This window comes from Sander lucioperca, chromosome 16 (genome assembly GCF_008315115.2).
Source record: "Sander lucioperca isolate FBNREF2018 chromosome 16, SLUC_FBN_1.2, whole genome shotgun sequence".
Taxonomy (NCBI): domain Eukaryota; kingdom Metazoa; phylum Chordata; class Actinopteri; order Perciformes; family Percidae; genus Sander; species Sander lucioperca.
The window spans coordinates 12,954,570-12,960,581 of NC_050188.1; the positions used below are offsets into that span (position 1 = coordinate 12,954,570).

At 43.1% G+C, this 6,012-nt stretch overlaps 1 long non-coding RNA gene across 1 annotated transcript; it reads right to left on the bottom strand.

The window, feature by feature from the left end:
- Nucleotides 1-305: 305 nt before the first annotated feature.
- LOC116051718 lies at nucleotides 306-1,034 on the bottom strand. The gene is made up of 3 exons (XR_004105420.2): nucleotides 1,002-1,034; nucleotides 860-913; nucleotides 306-649 (listed from the first exon to the last, which is right to left on the bottom strand). It is a non-coding gene; the product is annotated as an uncharacterized LOC116051718 (long non-coding RNA).
- Nucleotides 1,035-6,012: the final 4,978 nt, after the last annotated feature.

The following is a 6,012-nucleotide window of genomic DNA, read 5'->3' on the forward strand; positions in this document are numbered from 1 at the left end:
TTGAACCCGATCACAAGTGATCCACCTTCGTAGTACAGAAAACCCTGGATTGAGCCTGAAGTTAGCTCGTTAACACCAAATCTCGCTTCATAGTACAGGCCTCTGGTTTTCTAAAACAACAAATAAAAACTATTTGTTATTGGCATTTCTTTAAACCAATCACAATCGTCTTGGGCGGTGCTAAGCTCCGCACGGAGCCTCGGTGCCTCTGCAAAATAGCCTCGGGAAGGAACTTGTTTTGGTGGAACATGTGTATGTTCAAAAGTTGTTTTAGTAGTGCAACGCCAACACAAAGAAAGAGGACGGTGATGGACATCCGGCCGAAAAGAGGGACATCCGGTGGAATTTCCGGCGGCAACGGGGCAATCCCGTAAATGAAGTGTTGTCGATATATAGACTACTGTGAAAGTAACAAAACGTTCAATCCACTGAGAAATGCACACAGCCAGTATTCAGAAACTGTGCCTTTAAACGAGCCATCCATTGTGATATCACAACTATACTATAAATAGGTAGAAAGTGTCGCTACAGAGCCGTTACAGTCATTCCCCGGCTGCAGTGACGGAGCAGAGTTATTGGTTCTGGTTGTTTGCCGGCGCTTTGGGTTTCTCCAGTAAACAATACGTGTTGACAGCGAGCTGTGACAAACCTGTGGGCCGAGAAAAAATACAGAACACAATTTTGTCCGTTTCATCAGAGTGAAAAAATCACCATCTGCTTCTCATTCAGTGTTTTGTTAAATAAATATTTATTATTTTGTTTCTGTATTTCCAGTTTTAAACAGAATCTGTCTTTTTACATATATCATGGCCTCTTTGACCCAGTAAACCTGCTTATATATCCTATGTGTTAAAGTTACCTTTATTATGATTTCCAATCAAGGAATATGGGGACTCAATAGGAAGCGATGTCACTGTGAGAAGAAATGAAACACAATAAATATATAATGCATGTTACCAGAAATATGTAAACAGAGTATTTGGCCAAAGCTCCGTCTTTACCGGTCTTATTCGTCACTGGTGGAAGATCAGAGATGGTGTCGTACATGGGATCCGGTCGGTTTGATCCATCTGTTGAAACATTTTACCAACAAGCATTATTAACCAAATTAGTTCACCTGGAGACAGTCCCGTTTGTCTGCTTTTACTAAAAGGTAGTTGTAAAATACTGACGCTGGGTCAGTGTCTCTCCGCGTAAGATACGGACGCAAAAATCACCCTTTAGCGTCTGTATGGAACGCACCGGGCAGAGCAGCAGCTCAACCGCAGCGCTGTAAGATGACGTAGTGTTAAGAGAGAGAACGGTAGCGAGTAGTATGAAGAACAAAAATCTGTATAAGGAGCTTGGCTAACTATCCTGTTCTTGTGCTGCATGTCAGTTAAATGTATGTCCCGACCCAGACGCCAAGAGCCCCGACTAAGCGCTTCTAAATATGATGCTAAAGGTCTAGACGCAAGTTCCAAGAGCGTCAAATTTCTGATCTAGAAACTTTTTGAAAATGGGTCAAATTTGACCCGAGGCAACATTGCGCCTAGCCTAGAAATCTAGACGTACCCTAGCGGCAGCAAATGTAATTTGCAGCCAGGGTCGTCTAGTAACTTTCCGTTGGTTTGCGAGCTGGAAAAACCAAACTCTAGTCAGGCCAATCACATCGTGTATAGAGTCGGTGGGCGGGGCTTAACATAATGACGTCAGAGTTGCGACGGTTCCGCGTGAATTCCCTGCTACTTGAAAACAAAGAAGATGGCTGCTGCTGGCGAAAAGCGGTCTTTGGAATCGGCTTTGGCCGCGACTCTGGAAGACTTGGAGTTAAGCTTTTCTTTGAGAAAAGAACAAAGAACGGCACTGAAGTCATTCTTAAAAAAGGAAGATGTGTTTGGAGTTTTGCCAAAAGGATCAGCCCATTCTCATGGCAGTTCGTGAAATGGTCAAGTTATTGAATCTATTGATTCGTGAACAGGACACGAATATGTATTTAAATGGGAAGCATATTTCGTGATCACAGCACGACAACGGTAGGGAGTAGTATGAAAAGCATAAAATCCGCGCAGGGAGGTTGGTCGGGGTGGTGGATGGGTCAAACAACACAGGACTCTCTTCCTAACCACAACCGTCCCGTTGTTGTCGGCGTGTCCGGCGCGTGACGGTTCCTTTCCCAGTTCTTTTTTATCCTAACCTCAACCGTCCCGTTGTTGTGGCGTTTCATGTCCCCGTTGTTGCGTGCCACAAAGACCGCGGATCGTGTCCCTGCGCCCGGGGACCCTGTCCCCGTGTGGCGGTCCGTCCCGTTGTTGTCGCTGGCGTGTGGCATTTAATTTCCCCGTTGTAGCCGCGTGTGGCGGTCCATCGGTCCGTCCTGTTGTTGTCGCCGGCATGTGGCGTTTAATTTCCCCGTGGCAGTTCGTGAAATGGTAACGGTCGAAAATTGTGAGCTGTACACGAAATAACCAAGTAAATAATCTGGTTGGTGGTAGCTCTATCCTATTGCGTGAAGAGGGAATTTGAAAGACAACCGTTTATCCCGCCCCTCGGATTGAGCCCTGCCAATGGTGAGTTCCTAGACCAAACATCTTGATGTGGGTCTGGCTTGTCAGGCTACATTGTGCCCCTAGCGGTGGCAGAAATACGACCTAATATCGAAACCAGAGAACGTAACTGTCGTGGTTTTGAACGTAAAAGTCGGGATTTTAAACACGTCTTTAAATGTGTGAAATGTTGCAGTGTGGTTATGTTTAGGCCCCAAAACTATTAAGTTTAGAAAAAGTGATTTAGAAAATGTTGAAATGTTTTTTTTGGGTTAAAATTAGACGTTACTTTACTTTCCGAAGGTGACGCAAGTTCAGAAGAAGTGGTTTGGGTTAAAATCAGACGCTATACTTCACTTCCTAAAGGTTATGAAAAACCATCTCACCATTAGTCGGCTCAAGCACAATTCCATCCTGTATCTCATCATAGATGGGGCTTCTTTCTTCACTTCCTGTGATTAAGACACATCAGTAAAACACATCAGTGTTTTCACACATAGTTCTCTTTAAACGAACCAAACTCAGTTCTCTTAGAGCATTTTCACACTTGGTTCATTTTTCCGCCTTCCAAAATAACTCTGACCTATTAGTCAGAATTTTGTGTGCAAATGTGAAGATTTCAAGGCCTCATCAGAGCTGAAGGGAACCAGTCCTCTTGCTGGTTTCTGGTTTCTTTATTTCATTTTGAACAAAAAATAACAATAACATAAAATATGAAATTACAAAAAGTGCGTTGCAGCCATACACTGTACATAAAGATCTTTATATACCAACATTTTTCAGCTTTTTTTTACAGTTATTCTTTTTCTGTTGGTTCACTTTTTGGGGTTTATTTATAAGTGCAGTTTCTTTTATAAGTTCATCTTCTTAAATGTGTATTTATTGATTCAATGTTTGTCCTTTTAATGTGTAAACAGGTCAGGTTTGATTCACCTCGTCTTTTAAACCGTCTCCGAGTGAAGTAGACGATGATGAGGAAGAGGAGGAGGAGGAGGAGGAAGGAGACGACTACTCCATACACCCAACTAGGAGGACCTGGAAGACAAAGTAAGAACTAATTAACACTTTGAACAAACAGCATGTCATTTACAAACACAGCTCAGTTTTTGTTACAGCAGAGCACAAATCAAACAGAGACAGTTATATAAAGTAGTATTTGTTGTGCATGTGTATTTCAATACAATTATATATGCTTGATAGGCCGTTAAAATTAAAAACCAACAAAATAAAAAACAAAGAAAGAATTGATGGTCCAGGTAGTGTCGCATTTCCAGACTTCCTTCACAGCGCAGAGGAAAGTCTGGCGAGTCCACACAGCACTCCGGGATGGGAGAAAACCGTGCTCTGGTTTATTGGCATTTCTTTAAACCAATCACAATCATCTTGGGCGGCGCTAAGCACTGGACGGAGCCACGGTGTCTCTGCAAAATAGTCTCGGGAAGGAACTTGTTTTGGTGGAACATGTATACGTTCAAAAGTTGTTTAATTCGTGCAACAGAAAACTCAGATTGGACAGATAGTCTAGCTAGCTGTCTGGATTTACCCTGCAGAGATCTGAGGAGCAGTTAACCATAGTCCTCAGAAATCCACCAGAGTTTAGAACGCCAACACAAAGAAAGCCCAAGGCAATGGAAATCCGCCCTAAATGAGTGAAAACAGGCTGATTTTTACATCGGCAACGGAGCACACTGCCGCTGACTTGAGCTTCTAAAGTTACCAGAAGTCATTCATTTTCAATGGAAGCTGGCTTCTCTCAGCTGCAAGGAGCGGAAAATCTGTCGGCGTCGTGTTTTGGGCGTTTTGAGGGACCAGAGCGTCAATCAGAAAGTTGAAAGTAGGACTTTCTTCTTAACTTTATGGTAATGAGCTATGACGCGGTTCAACGGCAAGCAGCGGCAAACGCCAGTAACCAATTGGAATATAGACGTCCTTCGCGCTGGCTGATTCCAGAGAAACATACGATGTAAACTTTCGTTCCTACCAAAACATTAGTTCCGAGACAATGGAGGAAAAGTTCATCATCACCGTTGCTGGGTTCCCTATCATTTATGATATTTGCGTATAGGGACCAGTTAACGTTACCTGCCGGTCACATCGTCTCTAAACAGTCCGCTCACAGTGAAGTCCTGCATGGATCAACAGCTGGCGGCTGCTCGCTCTCCCTGCATTCTGCTGCGGTTCAGCGGCTACCGAGCGAGCTAACTGCTAACAGACACCGCTGAGACCAACAACCAATACAAATTCTGTCATTATATATGTAATTTATAAAAGGTTTCTAGTATCAATGTATTGACCGTGTAGTGGCTGCTTGTGCTTTTTCTTCAATCGTGTGTTGAACATGATCGAACATAGAATTCTGCTACGTCAGAGCGGCCAAAGCGTCAAAAACTTTCCCGTTCTTTTTGACAAGCGTCCTTGACAGGGCGGCCAGAGCTTCTTTACAGCTCAAGTCGTTTGCGGTGTGTACGTACAGTTACAGCTAAGCTTAAAAAGATTTACTTCAAAGAAGTACTAACTGAAAATGTTCACCAACCTACAAGTGTATACCAAATTGTTGGCTATACTTTTATGAAACAGTGGACATAATGTTCACACATCACCTGGACCATGATGGTTGCATCATATTTGTTGTAAACTTTGATGTACGTTTCTCAGAACAACTTTGATTCTGTCCTGTCCAGTTACCTGCGTTGGTGGAAGTTTTACCTGTTGTATTTCCTGCTGTTGTTGTTGCTGTTGTCAGGGTTGTTGGGTTTGTCCTCGTTGTTGCTGTTGTTGTTGTCTTGATACCTTCTGTGTGTGGCAGAGGAATACATAGTACAGTATTTATTTTGTAAAGGCAGAAACCTTAGGTTCTTTTTCAGCAGTTTCTATTTAAAGGAATAGAGACGATAGACACCGCTCTCATGTCTGTGCGGTAAATATGAAGTTACAGCCTGTTAGCTTAGCTTAGCATAAAGACTGGAAACAGAGGGGAATAGCTAGCCTGGCTCTGGTCAACTTGTTTGTTTAATATGTACAAAACCAGAAAGTGTAAACTGACACATTGTAGTGTCACGGAGAGTTATATGCTGGACGAGCCTCAAGGAAATTACCGCTCTACTCTGTGTTTCCCTCTGATTTCCTGTCTCTCACCTTCGATCATGTTCAGATAAACAGCTAGTTTTCCACCACAGTAGTAAAGTCCGGAGTCACCAGACGTGCAGTCTGTTATAGTCAACGTCTGGTCAACAGGGGAAACATCAAACCTTCTTCGTAGTGTGTCTCTGCTCCATGTTGGAGCTCCATGGCAGCCATTTTACTTTCCGCCATAAGCTAGTTATGAATTTTGCATTATATCTGCTGAACCATACATGATAACACAGACAGGCGATGTCTAACCCTATTCTCCCAACCAGTCCTCCAAACCTACGACGATATGCGTAGTTTATCCCTACCATCTAATACGACCACACAGGAAAGCCTCATAAATTATCGCTATTATGTT